We start from the raw sequence: 17,064 nt of genomic DNA on the forward strand, positions 1-17,064 counted from the left end.
CATAATAGATTCCATGTACATCTATGTATAGGAGAATATCATGACTTCATCTCTCCTGACAGCTGCATAGTATTCCACATAGTATTCTTTAGCCATTCATCTATTGAAGAGCATCTTGGTTGTTTCCAGAGTTTGGCTTTTGTAAATAGCCAGAATATAGGTGTGAGGAAGGCTCTTTGTATTATGTTTTGTGTTGCTCCCTAGGAGTGGTATAGCTAGATCATATGGGAACAAAATTTCCAGTCTTTTGAGGAGTCTCCATATCATTTTCCATAAAGGCTGGACGAGACAGCACTCCCACCAGCAGTGAATCAGAGTAAACACCTTACCTTACCTCTAGAGCCTCCTCTCCGGCCCCAATATGCTTTCTTTTTTATGGTTTTACTGTCTGCTTTTTGTTTCCAGGTGGTGTCTGTTTCACAGAAAGTGTTTGGGAGTATTTATGTTTCTTCAATTTACTGGAAGAGCCTGAAAAGAATTGGCAGTGTGTCTCTTTGAGGATTGAAATAATTCACTAGTGAATCCTTCTGGGAGAATTTTTTTGGGGAAGACTTTGAATACCATTTTTAATTTCCTCAATAGTGATAGGTTTGTTCAGGTACTGTCTGCGTTCAAAAGTGGGAGATTTTAGAACTCCAAGAATTTATCTATTTCTTCTAAGTTCTGTCATTTCATGGCATATGTGTTCTCAAAAGAATCTCTGATGGTCCTCTGTATTTTTGTGGTGTCTGTGATGTCTCCCTTTTCCTTTTTGATTCATCTTATTAGGGTTCTTTCTCACTTTCTTTGTCTATCTTGCTAGTGATCTTTTGATCTTTCTTCCCCCCCCCCAAAGAAACAGCTCTTGGTTTTATTAATCTTGAGATCTTTTTGGATTCTAATTCATTAATTTCTGCTCCAAATTTTATTATTTCTTTTTTTCCCTCTTTTGGTTTTTGGGTCACACCCAGTGATGCTCTGGGGTTACTCCTGGCTATGTGCTTCAAAATCACTCCTGACTTCAGGGACCATATGAGATGCCGGGGTATAGAACTGCAGTCCGTCCTAGGCTATCGCTCACCAGGCAGACACCTTATTGCTTGTGCCACTGTTCTGGCCCCTAGATTTTATTATTTCTTTCCTTCTTCCTGCTTTGTATTTCTTTGCTCATCAGTGTTTCAGTTTCCAAAGTTATGTAGTCAAGTTGTTATGTTGGCCCTTTCCTTCTTTGTGATGAGTGCTTACAAAACTATAAACTTTTCTCTTAACACTGCTTTTGTCATTTCTTCATAAATTCTGCTAGCTTGTAGCCTCATTTTCTTTTGTTTCCAGGAATCTTTTCTTTTTTGACCCACTGGTTGTTACATGTTTTAGTTTCCAGGTGTTTGTATTGTTTTTCCATTTCTGTTTATGTTTAACTTCTATTTTCAGTATATCATGGTCTGACAAGATAGTTGGCATAATTTCTGTCTTCTTTGCATGATGGAGGTATGTTTTGAGTCAAAGCATGTGGTTCCTTATGGAGAATACCCTGTATGCACTAGAGAAGAAAATATATTCAAAGAAAATTTCTTCCACCAATTATCATTTGACTTTTGGGTTGTTTCCATATCTCAGCTATCAAATTTAGTGCTACAATGAATATAGGTTAGCCTACATTCCTTAAAATGATATGTTTTGTCTACAACCATAACATACCTTGATCATACACAACTTCATTAAATTGAATGTTCTTGGGATAGATGCCAAGCAGCTGATTCACTGGGGCATATAAAACTCAAACCAACCTGGAGAGATGCAAAGAAGGATCTTGCCTTATATGCATTTGACCCAGTTCAATCCTCAGCACCACTTGAGACAACCAAGTGACCCTTGAGTGTAAAACCAGGAGTAATTTTTAAGTCTAGTTCGGTGTGGCCCCAAAACTAAAATAAAAAATAAAAAATAGAAAAACTTTAATCTTACACCTTAATTGTAATTCCTAACTTTTGAGAAATGTTCACATTGTTTTTCACAGAGGCTGAACCAGACAATGTTCCTGCCAACCATGAATGAAGTTCCTTTTTTCATCACATACCACAAAGTCTGTTATTTCCACTCTTTTTGACATAGACCATCATATTAGTGTAAGATAACTTCCACTGTCAGTTGAGTGCATTTCCCTAGTGAAGTGACAATAAACACTTTTCATATTCCTACTTACTTATTCTTATATGCCCTATTTAGGGGTGTGTCTGTTCATCTCCCATCCTCATTCTTTGTTGGGTTTTTGTTATTCTATGTGAGTTATTTATATATTTATATATATCTTGTCCTTTCCATCTGAATATCCTGTATTTTATTTGATGTGACTGTTACAACTATTCAGTAGACTGACTTTTAATTTAAGCTTAATTTTCTTTTTTGTTTGTTTTTTTGTTTGTTTTTAGTTTTGGAGTCACAGTCTCAGGGATTATTCCTGACTATGCACTCTGAAACTGCTCCTGGCTTGGGGGACCATATGGAATGATGCTAGAGGATGCTAGTCCATCTTAGGTCAGCCGCTTGCAAGGCAAACATCCTACCAGTGCGCCACTGCTCCAGCCCCAAGCATGATTTTCCTTCGCCATTTAAAAATCCTTTAGTTTAATTTAGCCCACTTATTTCTTTTTGTGGTGGTCTTTGCCAATATCCACTGAAGTTTAACAACTGAGAAGTTCTGAGTATGTTTCCGCAAATGTATTTTATGGATTCTGATCTAATCTGGAGGTTTTAAAATCACTTTGAAATTAATTGTATCACTTTAGTCCATCTTCTTGTCCTTGCCCATCTATTGCTCTGGCTGCTGGGAAACCTGTATTTTCAGGTCAAAGTTCAAGGGGTTGTTATAACTAAATACCACTGATCCCCTGGTTTTGTTTTAGAGTATGACCACCTTGTATTTTCTCTCTCTCTAATTTCTTTTAACCTTACAGGTCCTAGCTCCATCTCTGTCTCATCAAAGGACAATAATTAATCTTTGAAAAAGTTTTTCAGTGATTTATTGTATATATGTATACCATAAATTGTTTTATTTTTTAACTTTTCTTTTTATTAAGGCACCATGTTTTGCAATGGTTCTCATAGAGTTTCAGGCTTATGATGTTCCAACACCAACCCCAGCATCAACATCAACTTCTTTCCACCAACACCCCTGATTTTCCTCCCATCCAAATCTCTTTAACAAGCACATTTTACATTTAGCTATTGTAATTTGGGTCTCATGTTTACAGTGTTGTTGGCTTCATGGTTTAGACATATGCACAGATCACACCACCAATGTGCACGAGGATTCTGGACCATACTCTATTATTTTCCATCCACCTTTTCTTACTTCCCTCCTCAAGCTCCTTCCTTCCCTGTTCATCTCCATGTATTAGATATTGGCCACTTTTATGATAATTTGTATGTCAGTATTTTCTCCAGTTCAGTAGGTTTCTTTTTCTATCATCCCCTGTTATTTTGCCTTGCAAAACTTCTTTAGTTTTCTATGGTCCCAATATATGTATTTTTTCTTTTCTTTTTCTTTTCTTTGTTGTTGTTGTTGTTTTGTTTTTGGGCCACACCCGTTTGACGCTCAGGGGTTACTCCTGGCTATGTGCTCAGAAATCACTCCTGGCTTGGGGGGACCATATGGGACGCGGGGGGATCAAACCGCGGTCCATCCTACGCTAGCGCTTGCAAGGCAGACACCTTACCTCTAGCGCCACCTTCCCGGCCCCTTCTTTTGTTTTCTTTGGTAATGAAACCAACTCATTGAAGTTAGCTCTGTTTGATATCATGAAGAAGGGTACTTATGCTATGGTACTTATACACATGGCTATGGTCTATTTCTAAAGCATTTGATAGTTTTTGAATGAGCTTTTATGTATAGTGTGATTATAGATTTGATTTCTTTCTTTTTTAAATGGATAATTAGCTTTCAGAACCAATAGTTGAAGGGACTTTTATTCCATTACTTGATACACTTTTGTTGGTATATCTGTTGATACATCAGAGATTAAACTTATGGATTCTCATTTCTACTTCATCAGTCTGAAAGTCAGCCTGTATTTCAGTGCCACACTGTTTTGCTATCTATATCCTTTTAGAGCATTTTAAATCAAGGGCCTGCAATGACGCCGTATTCTTTATTCTCATAATTGATTTTGCTATTTGGAGAATAAAATGACCTATTTTATATTACACTAAGTATTAGTAAAGTGACACAAACAAAATCAAGATCAGCATGAAAGGAATTAGAGCAATAGCACAGCAGGTAGGGCATTTGCCTTGCAAGTAATCCAGGTTTGCTTCCTGGAACCCCATGTGCTCCTCAAGACTGCCAGGGGTGATTTCTGAACATAGAGCCATAGTAAACTCTGAGTGCCAACAGGTGTGGCCCCAAGACAAAAACAAATCAGCATGAAAAATCCATATTATTCATATATTCAGGCACTGCCTATAATACTTAGAAATCAAAATAAGTTATAATATAATAAAAATCAAGGTGTTAATTGAAAACAATTGACAAAATCTATAGATCTGTATACTAAAAATCATAAAATATTACAAGTTGTGTTATGGAGAACCTAAGTAGTAAATAGAGTGAAATATCAAGTTCAAGGGTCAGAGATGCAAGAATATAATATATTCCCTAATCATTGTCAATGATCCTAATAAAAATTATAGTAATTTTAGTAGAAGTTGAAAACTTGAGGGTTGGGATATGATTCAAAGTATTGGGGGAGAAGGTTCAAAGGCTAGATCTCATACTTTGCATGCAGGAAGTCTGGGTTCAGTTCCCAGAATTTCATAGTCTACAAAGCTCCTCTGGGAGCCACCACCAAGAGTCAGCCCATAGGAGAACTAGCTTCTCAGGGCTGGAGCAGTGGCACAAGTGGTAGGGCAGTTACCTTGCATGTGCTAACTTACAACGGAGCACGATTCAATCCCCCAGCATCCCATATAGCCTCCCAATCCAGGAGCAATTTCTGAGCACATAGCCAGGAGTAACCTCTGAGCTTCACTGTGTGTGGCTCCAAAAGAAGTAAAAAGTAGTTTCTCAATGACTGTGGTCCCAAAACAAAACTGATTCTAAAATTTTTACTGAAACACAGAGTACTGGGGCTGGAGTCATAGGACAACAGATAGGGTGCTTGCCTGGCACATAGCCAAGTTGAGTTCTATCCCGAAATTCTGTGGTTCCAGCTGTCCTGCCAGGAGTGATTCCTGAGTGCAGAATCAGGAGTAAGCCCTTAGCACCACTAGCTATTGCTGCAAATCAAACTAAAATCCAAAGTACCTAGAATAGTTCTAACAACCTTACAAATAGGAGGTGGAATGCTAACAGTGTCTATAAAACAGGATAATACAAATGTCCATCGATACAGTGTAAACTGATGTAGAACATATGGATAAGTCAATGGAATGAAATAGAAATGCCAGCTGTAGAACTAGACAATTGAATTCTGACAAAATTTCAAAGTTAATCTTCCACTATTATTTATTCTACAAAGTACGAGTTAAAACAGAGGACATACGAAAGTTTAAATTGGAAGCTCACCCCCAAATTATCCTTAAAATCATAAGAAATTGAGAAGGTAAGTAAGAAGATGAGGAAGGGAAGTAAGGAGGAGCAGGGATCGAGGGCTTCTGTACATAATGTGGGGGAGGGATCTTTATAGTGGCTACATATAAATCACAGTCAACACTGAAATCATGAGATGGCAACTACTTAAAAATGTGCCTGCTCAAAAGTCCAGTATCACGACTACTCTCAGAAGAGAAGAAAGCCAAGTGGTTAGAACTCATGGATTGTTGTGTATGTAAATATTTTAGGGGATTACTATGTTACTCACCCTAAACTGATTGGTGATTGTGCCCTACCCTAGGGTGTGACCTGGCATTCTGCCCCCACCCTAGGGTAGTACCTGATTCTGCTTCCACCATTGGTTGGTATCTGATCCCACCATTGGGTGGTACCTGATTCTGGTGGATAAAAACAAGAGTCTGTGGAAGGCCAGGGCTTTTTGGCTGGAACTGAAGCTGAGTCTTGGGACTTCAGTTTTGTCCACCGAATAAAGCGAATATTTCCACGAGCCTGACTGTCTGCGAGCTGTTTACCCGCCATTTCACCTCAGAACCGTGGGCTAGACAGGGTGGCAGACGCGTGCTCCGAGCTGGAAGAAAAAGGCCTCATCCTCCATCCCACCATCAGTCAACCTCATCGGGGGCTGACTTGCTACAATGGATATACTGGACGTTGGGTTGAAAACTCTGAGGCCCCCTCAGGAGTAACACTCAGGCTGAATGTCCTTCCTGCCAAAGCTCTGGCAGCAGCAAACAAAGGGTCCAACTTGGCTACTTAACGACTCAGGTCTGCAGAGGTGCCAAGCCAAAGAAACTTTTGGGTACACGGGTTTGTGGGCTGAACCTGCTGGGCTCTTCTCGGAGTGCAGGTGGATAGACTCCTACCATTCCATAATGACTGAAGGCTCCAAAGCCACACCCACAGCTGCCACTGTGTAAATAATGACCCGTTTCACAGATTTACTGCTCATCTTGTAAGATCCACAAGGCAAGCACTGAAATTTGGGCTTAAAAACTCTGGGGCTGGCCCATGTCATGAGGTTTACCACAAAGAGTGGTGAGTGCAGTTAGAGAAATAATTCCACTAACAACTATCATGCCAATGGGAGTGAGTGAGAGAAATAGATTGCCTGTCTCAAATACAGGCAGAGGAAGCGGGGAGGAGACAAATGGGGGGCATTGGTGGTGGGAAGGTTGCATTGGTAAAGGGAATTTTCCTTTCTACGACTGAAACCCAACTACAAACATGTTTGTGATCATGGTACTTAAAGAAAACTCAGGGGCCTCCACTTGGGAGGGAGTTAGGCCCAGTTCCACAATTCCACAGATCTTGGAATTCCTGGAGTGTTCAGCCATGGACATAGTTTTGCCATATCTCCAATGTCCTCAGAATTAACAATCCTGTAGGAGCACAGGAAATTAGATGGGAGAAGAGCTCAAAAGCCCACTTAGCTCAATAAACAAAAACAAGAACACAGAAGGCTTAACTAGGAATGAACAGCTCAGTCAACCTTCAAATAATGGCTTCATTACCCCATTGTGAGATCTGAGAATTTCCAAAAACTTTTTTTGAAAACATATTTTTTTTTTTTTTTTTTTTTTTTTTGGTTTTTGGGCCACACCCTGTGACGCTCAGGGGTTACTCCTGGCTATGCGCTCAGAAGTTGCTCCTGGCTTCTTAGGGGACCATATGGGACACCGGGGGATCGAACCGTGGTCCGTCCTAGGCTAGCGCAGGCAAGGCAGGCACCTTACCTCCAGCGCCACCGCCCGGCCCCTTGAAAACATATTTTATGAAATAATTTTTGGTAATTCCAGTATCCATTTTGATGTAGCATGAAATACAAAATAAAGCATTTTGTACCTTATAAGGAGATAGGCTTGAGTCCGGTGGGTGGAGGAAAGTTCACACTGATGGTGAGATGGGTTTTGGAACATTGAATGCCTGGAACAACTGTATTGTGAACGACCTTGTAAACCAATGTGTTTAAATAAAGTTAAAACAATGTGTCTGACAAGGTGGCAGGCTGGAAGGTTGGATGGGATTTCTACCAGTGGTGGAATGGATGTTAGAAAAATTCAACTATCAGTAACTTGGTAAGTCATTGTTATTTAATAATAAAAATAAATAAGTATAATTTTAGTGAAAACAAATGAGAAAATATGCTATTGCTTAGCTATGGAACGAAAACATGCAGTCTCAGAAAAACCGACCAATTGGACATCATTAAAAAGCAAAACATCCTGATTTTTAAAATGCCATTAAGAGAAAGAAAAGGCTAGATCCAACTGAAATATTTGTAAAGCATATTTCACTAAAGATAATGTGTGTTTGATGAAAATATTGACAGGAAATGGAATATCATTAACCTTTAGGTAACTGCAATCGTAATTACAAAGAGACACCAGCATGGCCCAAGAAGATTGGCCAAAATTTAGAATGTTGTACCAATGGACTGTGATGATGTGGCAAAAGAGGTAGGTTCAGTAACTGCTAGTGGAATTTAAAATCTTCCAATAACTATGGAAAAACATTTTGGTAATTTCTTTAAAGGTTAAGCATTCACTCCCTAAATGATCTAGCTAGTCCATTGCCAGGAGAGAAATGAAAGCTTAAAATCCACGTTGATATTTTAACATGAATGTTCACAGCAAGTTTATTTGAAATAGCTCTGAGCTGGAAACAATCAAAAGTGTGATCATAGGAGGTTAAACAAAGTGCTGAGATGGTTTAGCAAACACAGATAAAGCAAAAGAATATCACTTAGCAACAGAAGGAATAAACTCATGAAATATGCTCAGACAAATCTCAAAATAACTACACTTCGGAAAAGAAGCCAGTCAGGAGAGATTAGAAGTCACATGCTTCCATTTGTGCAAAAGCAGAGGGAATGAGGACTTGTAACAGAAGGCACAGCTTTGAGTAACTGAGGCTGAAGGTAGACTTAACTTTGCATCACCACCCCCCCCCCCCAAAAAAAAATAAAAAGAGCAAAGTTTCAGTATGGTGCACATGGTTGTTATCTTGATAACTGGTGTCTTACCAGTTGTGACTTTTAAGTATGCAGTTTATCTCATGTCAATTATATCGTAAAATCTGTTGTGCTCAGGGGTCAAGGGTACGTGATTTGCATGTGTGGGATCATAATTCAGTCCCCAGCACTGAATACGGAACACCTACTGAATCCTGCCAAGAGGGGCCCTAGAAAGTCCTGACATTGTTTGTGTGTGTGTTGGGGGGGATTCCACAGAAACTCAAGGCCATGCAAATAACAAAAATATCCTCAGATCCAGATGGGATAGTACAGGGGTTAAGGAGTTTGTCTTGCACACTATATCCTTGGGCTTAGTATTGAACCAAGTTGAGTAGCCATGTGTTTGGTACCAAACTTCTTGAGCAACTATCAGGAAATCCCCAACACAGAGAACACTTGTTCAATAGCATGGCAAAGGTTTACTGTGGGACAAGAAGTAAAAGTATAAATTATGAAAGAGAAAAACCAAAAACAAATTATGTCTGTGGAAGCCTTCTTGGGACTGAGATTTATGGTCTCAGTAAACATGATTAAATAAGGCATAGTACCAGGAGGGATGCATATAAACCCATTGTTCTAGAGGAGATTGTGGTATAAGTAAGATTTTTTTCAGGAATAATAATCCTAAACCTTATATAATTTTGTAAAATAATCATGATTTGATTTTTAACAAAAAGATAGTGATGGTGAGTAGCATATAAGTGCTAAATGAATGCCAGGATGTTACTATTTTGCCAACTTAATATTTACTTTTATTCAATAGCTTATTAGTTATGATGATCTCTTCTACCAAAAAAATCAGGTATATAGTGAGATAACACTGCCCTTAATCAAAAGAAAAAAAACAAATTTTGTGGATATTATTTTATCAAACGTATTTGGTTTGTATAGAAATTCTTTTATTTATTGTTTTTGGGCCACATTCATTAGTGCTCAGAATTTACTCCTGGCTCTTTGCTAATGGATCACTTGTAACAGAGGATTATATGAGATGGAATCTAGGTCTGCTTCATGCAAGGTAAGTGCCCTATCACTTGGGTACAATGGATCTGGTCCCCAAGCAATTGTTACATGGAATATTATCTTTCTGAAATGGTCAAAAAAAAGAATTTTAGAACAGCTCCCTGAACACAAAACAAGGAATAAGCCTTGAACATAGCTGGGTATGGCTCCCAAATCCACCCCTCTTCCCTACAAAATAATTGTGTTATGTGTTTCAAATTCCTGACTCAAAAATCCAAATATACTTGTCATTTTTCTGAATGACAATAGTAATTTTCTTTAAAAGTTAAGGGACATGGTCCAAGGGTAGACTGCATACCTTGCAAGTATAGGGCCCTGAATTCAGTACCTGGCACCACGTATACACTTTGGTTTATTTTTTAATCACACCCAGCAATCTATGTCTACACAGATATACTCAGGTCTCCTGAAAGCAAAGCATTTTATTAAATTGTTTCTCTATTTACCCTCAACCTCTAAATAATCTTGGAGCTGGGATATTTCTCAGTGGCAGAGTATCTTCCTTAAATGTGAAGACCTGGGTTTGATCTCTGGTAAGTGCAAAAGGAAAAATAGCATCCTTTTCTTTAGTCAATGATGGAATTCACAGGGCCAATAAGTAGTTTCAAAATGCTTATTAATAGCCTAGAAAGATCAAATACATGAGTAGAAGACTGAATTCAACCACATGGTGTGATTTAAGCACTCATATTTACATGACAGTAAGAAGATCTCTGGACACTGGGACCAGAGATAGTACAGTGGATTAGGCACTTGCCCTGCACGCTACCAACCCAAGTTTTATTTTTGACATCCAATATGGCCTCCCAAGCACTTCTAGGAGTGATTTCTGAGCACAGAGCCAGGAGTAATTCTTGAGCATGTTGGTTGTGGCCCCAAAATGAACGAATTAAAAGATATTTGGATATTAAAACTCAATGATTACACATGGGTGAGTGATTACACTGCTGTGGCCCAAAGGTTATGTACACTTATTTCCATGAAAGGAGACAGACATTTTTCCTGTTGGAATTTCTACCAGAATCCATTCTCTATAATAAAACAAAAATGTTCTCAGATCCAGGCAGGATAGTACAGAAGTTAAGGAGATTGTCTTGAATACAACCAAACTCTAATATCTAAAACATATATGGTTCCCTGTGGACCAACAGGAATTGTCCCAGAGTTAAACTCTGAGCACTGTGACATAGCCCCCATCCTAAATTCCCACTATAACCACATATGTGACATTTTCTGTGAGGTCTGCTAGTTACCGTATTTACTGATGTATAAGATGACTTTGAAACGAAAAAAAGTCAACCAAAAATCGGGGGTCATCTTATATGCCGAGTATATCCTGAAAAACGTTTTGATATGCCGCTAAACAAATCGAGATATTGCCACGAAACAATATTCCAACTCGATCCTGCACCAATCACTGCAAGGCTGCTCAGACCGCCTCTCTAACTCAGCCAATCCAAGCAGACTTTTTATGCATGCAAATTAGACAATGTTCTGGACCTGAATCTACACTGTCAAAAGCCTGCTCAGATTGGCCAGGGTCAGAGAGAAAGTCTATGACAGTAGAACCTTTGAACCTTTGCTTGTTGTGATTGGCTCACTGTGGTACATAAAGTTGCAGCACAGGAACGTTGTAAACTTTGCCAAGGAACACAATAACTGTGCTGCGGCAAGACAATATGGAATAACAGAAAAGATGGCCCAAGACTGTAAAATTAGGGGGTCATCTTATATGCCTGGTAGTCTTATCTGCCCGAAAATACGGTATTCTAATGAGTGGTCAAACCCAAGACGATCGTGGGAACAGAAGAGCTAGTACCTGAAGCAATGGCAGCCTAATTGGACATCCTCTGGGTTTGCAGTAAAATGAATCAAAATGGATCTATTGGAACTGAAATATGGCTCTTGTGGCTAGATTTGAAGGAACAGAGCAAGACAATGAATTTCAAGCAAAATGGAACTCATTTTTCTCTTTATCTGGAAAGTGTAACTGAAAGGTAGATAAGAGAGACCATAGATATAAAGTTCTTACAAAAAAAGACAGCGCCTTCTTTATGAAACAAAGAGCCTTATTTTATTTTAATATATATTTATGTATATAATCCAAAACTGTGTAGCCTACTATAATATCCTATTATCAGTAGATGAGTGGTATTTCAAGCCATTGGTCAAGGTGACATTTGAACAGAGCCAATGAGATTTAATGATGTTAAGACAAAACTCCTATGAAAACCCTCCTATTATTGGTTAACAGGTTGTCATACATTTAAATGTCATTTTGTACTTTATCCATTAGCCTTTGATAACACTACCACCTCATATTCAAGTACAGGACTCTATATATTCCTTGTAAATTCCAAGACAATCTATGTTATTTTAAAATCATGTATTTATTCATAACAACAATGGTATAGCTTTCTGAAGACTATGATTCTTTTTTACAAGCACACCAGGTTATTTCTCTACTCAATTTATTTATACATTTAATACATAACTTTTTAATTATGTGTTAACTTATTTAATACCATCCAGTAAGTATTTAGGGATTTCTTTGATTCTGTGCTAAGAAGTCAGGAAAAGTAATGAACGAGGAACCATAAGCAATGCAAGGGATCTGAAAAAAGGTTGGCCACATGTAAGGCAAGTACCTTAATCTCTGTAATATCTCTCTAGCTCCAAAATATACTTCTCAATTTATGTCGCTACTCCTTAAATTTATGGAACATTTGGCTTCTCAATTCTTTTGACATACTTTTGGTATATGTTGTAGACAAAACTATATCTACTATATCTACCATCTACCACACACACACACACACACACACACACACACACACACATATCCTAATCCCTAGGTGTAAAATAAAATCCCCATAGTTGTGAGATCACCTCATATACCCCTAACCCTAGGTCAGGGGTCTCAAACTCGCGGCCCGCGGGTCATTTGTGGCCTTCCGTACAACATTTTGTGGCCCGCAGCCAGCCTTCAAATATCGCAGTATTTGTGATTATTCGCTTACCGAATAATCGCAATAAAAATAGCATTAGTAAGAAAAAAATCGCATAAAACATTCGCATTCCCCGAGAAGTTCCGTTTGGGGTATGCAAATGTTTAATACGATTTTTTTTCTTTCTAATGCGATTTTTTTAAAACATGGAACGCTTCACGAATTTGCGTGTCATCCTTGCACAGGGGCCATGATAATCTTCTCTGTATCATTCCAATTTTAGTATAATATGTGCTGCTGAAGCGAGCACACTAATGCGATTCTTTTATTGCGAATATTCGCAATAAGCGAAATCCTCACCCCGACTTTGCCTCCTGCAGCCCCCAAGTAAATTGAGTTTGAGACCCCTGCCCTAGGTGGACAGGTCTGAAGAAGGGTAATGGCAAAAGATTAATAAACTAAGCCAGCCAGGAGAGAATCAAGGAGTCATTTTGTTTCACTTGTTTCAAGGTATCTCTCTCATCCCAAATCCAGGTGTGCTTTTACATAACAAAGGAGAGATTTAATGGAAACAGGAAGATTAGGAACACCTTTGTTTTGAGTTAATAGATGGCTGCCATCTTATGATTCCATTCTTTCTATTCAAAACAAACCAAAAATTTTTTTTCTAGGAAGGCTACAAAATGTTGTTCTACTGTTCTCCATCAAAGGCAGGAGCCCCAGATCAGAACTTAAAAAAGTGGCTGTTATTTGGCATAGGTACAGTATAAGTTGGCTGTAATGGCATCAAAGTTTAAACTGTATACGTCATTCTCAAAACAATCAACTTTTTCCATATCTTTGTCTTATACATAGCACATTTTTCATAGACTTCTATGAACATAAACATTAGAACCTTTCTGCAGATACACTTAATTTGAAAATTCTTAAACATTCTTATCCTGAGAACTGTAAGACAAGTCTATGACATCTAAGTTTCTTTTCCATAAACTTTCCTAAACAAAACCACAAGAACACTTCTACAGATATATATACAGTTTGAAAATAAGTTTTCTAAACATTCTTATAACAAACACTGTAATAAGAGTCTATAGTACCATTGACTTCTGTGGAAAAAGACATCAGAACATTCTAGCAGACATAATTCTGAGACTTTGTTGCTACATAATATACACAATCAAATATTGCCACGATTGGGAAACATTCCCAATTGGATAGCTGAGAACCATTAAAAACCTGACAATACTATGAATTTCTCCAGAACTGTACAAACTAGTATTAAACCACTGAAGTTCGGTAAAAAATTTTTTCTGTTTGCTGTGGAGCATAAAACAAATGAGTAGACAGTAAAATATATACAGGCATAACACAAAGTTTAACCAGCAATATAATGACTGAAGCAAATAGGGTCGAGAGATTATTAACCTAGTACAAAGTTTCAGGAGTCTCTGAAAGCAACTTCTTCTCAGTTAGGCTTTGGGCTGGGCTTAGATCCTCCATCTTCTTCTCCATCTTCACCTTCTGTGGTATGCTGTTGAGGTCCTTTGGGATAGAAAAGACTTTGTTTCTTAAGCCAGAATTTGGTTGGGGAAACCAATCATCTCCCTACTGTTGGTGCCACTCAAATAGGGCTTTCTTTCTCTTTGGCTTCTAACCCATCAGTGACCTCAATAAGCTGCTGCAGGTTGGGGTGACGAGGTCCTCGCAGAAAAAGCACCTTTGGTAGGAGAAAGATGGTGTCCCTCAGCCTCTGAGACACTGCTTAGTGTCTTCAACTCTCATCCCTTCACTGCCTGCTTTTGTCCCACCTGAGAGGGCCTCTGCAAAATTCAGAACAGTGGCCATGTGGTGAAGGGCACTGCACACTCAGTCCAGTTCAAGGATACCGTGGTGATTATTCACCAGAGGGTTAAGTAACTCATCATAATTAGGGGGGTTTTCTTGGGTCCCTGTTTGGGCACCAGTTGTAAAATAAAATTCCCAGAGTTGTGGAGTTGTGAAATCACCCCACACACCATATCTCTAAACCCAGGTGGACGGGTATGAAGAAGCAGGGTAATGGTGAAAGATTAATAATTAATAAAACAAGCCAGTCAGGAGAGAGTCAAGGGGCTAGTTTTCTTCATCTGTCTCAAGGTATCTCTCTCATCGAAATCTAGAACTCTATTAACCCATTCCCAATTCAAGGAAGAGGAAGCCTAGAGAGACAAAGGTGACTATCCAAGTGGGCTTTTACATAACAATGGGGATTTAACAAAAGAAGGAAGATGGGGTAACTGCTTTGTTTTGGATTCATAGCTGATGTGTCAAGGACACCTGAGAATATAATTGCTACGTTGGGTGGAAAAGGTGTCTCTGAAGGTTTCCCTGAGCCCTGCCAGGAGTGAGTGCCGAGTTCAGAGCCTGGAGAAAGTAAGCACTGAGTATAGTTCATTGGGGTCCCCAAAATATAGATCTGAAAATGTACAGAACCAAGAGTTCTGGTAGTTCAAGTATGGAGAGAACATGGGGGAAATGCCTATGGCTCGGATGTGTGTACATTTGTGTATGCAAACATGCAAGCTTCCTGAGGAAGCTGAAGGAAGACAGAAGTGTAAGACTAGATATAAAAGAAAAATTGAACACTAAAAGGAAATCAACAAAAACGCTGTCAAATTAACATTTTATGACTTAGATAAAAATGAATCAACTCTTCGAAAAGAATCAAAACACTCAAAATGCCAAAAAATAATCATGTATTTAAAAATATTTGGATTGCGAGTTAAAACCCATCTGGAAAATACATTTCTACATACTGATGCTTTCACTGAAAATCCTACCAAATATTTCAATGAGAAGTAAATCTAATTCTACACGTTTTCTTTCATTAAAAACGAATAGGTGGGGCCGGAGAGATAGCATAGCGGTAGGGCATTTGCCTTGCATGCTGAAGGACGGTGGTTTGAATCCCAACACCCCATATGGTCCCCCAAGCCTGCCGGGGGAGATTTCTGAGCATAGAGCCAAAAGTAGCCCCTGGGCACTGCCAGGTGTGACCCCCCCAAAACAAACAAACAAAAAAAAATGAAGAGGTATTGGCTAGAGTGATAACACAGTGGAAGGGCATTTGAATTGCATCCAGCCGACCTAGGACCTTCCTGGGTTCGATCCCCAGCATCCGACATGGTTTCCCAAAGCCTTCCAGAAATGATTTTTGATTGCAGAGCCATGAATAATCCCCAAGCGCCAATGAGTGTGGCCCCAAAACAAACAAACAAACACAAAATAGTTAAAATGGGTTTCAAAGGAGTTTTATGCAACTATAATGCTTTGATAAAAATTGTAAAAAAAAAAAAAAGAGGGGGAGGCGAAGAGATAGCATGGAGGAAGGGCATTTGCCTTTCATGCATAAGGATGGTGGTTTGAATCCCGGCATCCCATATGCTCCCCCGAGTCTGCCAGGAGTAATTTCTGAGCATAGAGCCAGGAGTAACCCCTGAGCGCTGCCGAATGTGACCCAAAAACTAAAAAAAAAAAAAAAAAAAAAGAGTGAGTATAGTGTAACAGGTAGGGGGACTGCCTTGAATGCAGCTAACCCAGGAAGGACAGACCTCGGTTCGAATCCTGACCTCCCACATGGTCCCCCGAGCCTGACTTCTGGCTGCAAAACCAGGAGGAACCCCTGAGCGTGAGTGAGTCCTAAATAAAAAATAAAAAAATTAGAAAAAGGAAAGAACACCACAGACCAATATATCTGATGAGTGAGTGTGTGAGTGCACGTGCTTACATGAACACACACACAATTCTGAAGATGGAATCAGCAAATTTAATCTGAATATGTGAAAATAATCAGACACTACACATCTCAGTTTAGAATCTGTTTCCAAAGAATTTGGTCTTCAAGATGATGGTGGGAGATGAAGCTGAGACTTTTCGGAAATCAATTCCAGGGGCAGTCTGGAGAATCTCAATTGAGTTCACGACCGAGGCCTAGTGGGCGGGTTCTATCCCTCTGCACCCTCCTCTCTTTGTGAATTTTCAGAGATTCCCAAATCCAGAAAACACAGGCCATCGATGAGCTGTTGGCAGTGTACCTGGAAGATGTCCCACGACCCCCATTCTTACCTACTCTCTTTTCCTACATGTATAGGAAGCAAATGGAATCGGAAGCAATAGTGGAGCGTGCTACCTTCTTACGCAACAACAACAAAAATCCCTTCCTATACCCAAATTATTCCTTTGCAAGAAGTCTGGTCAAGTCTGGGTGGCATTTTTCACTGTGTTGATCCCCTGAGCTCCTCTCTTCAGACCAAGACTCTTCTGAGTCTTCTATATCTAGTTATCACGTGCCCAGTAAGAGCGAGAACCATTCTCCTCCCTCCCTCCCTCCTTCCTTCCTTCCTTCCTTCCTTCCTTCCTTCCTTCCTTCCTTCCTTCCTTCCTTCCTTCCTTCCTTCCTTCTTTCCCAACAATTCTCTCCCCAGAGTTCCCATATCCAATGACTCAAAATT

At 39.3% G+C, this 17,064-nt stretch overlaps 1 protein-coding gene and 1 non-coding gene across 3 annotated transcripts in view; both read right to left on the reverse strand.

Moving 5' to 3' along the window:
* The window catches only part of SNURF (SNRPN upstream open reading frame), a 482,133-nt gene that overhangs the window by 278,308 nt on the left and 186,761 nt on the right, over nt 1-17,064 (reverse strand). The window lies entirely within an intron of this gene.
* On the reverse strand, nt 12,775-12,884 carry LOC126023606 (U6 spliceosomal RNA). The gene has a single exon (XR_007500717.1). It is a non-coding gene; the product is annotated as a U6 spliceosomal RNA (small nuclear RNA).

Source organism: Suncus etruscus, chromosome 11 (genome assembly GCF_024139225.1).
Source record: "Suncus etruscus isolate mSunEtr1 chromosome 11, mSunEtr1.pri.cur, whole genome shotgun sequence".
Lineage (NCBI taxonomy): Eukaryota > Metazoa > Chordata > Mammalia > Eulipotyphla > Soricidae > Suncus > Suncus etruscus.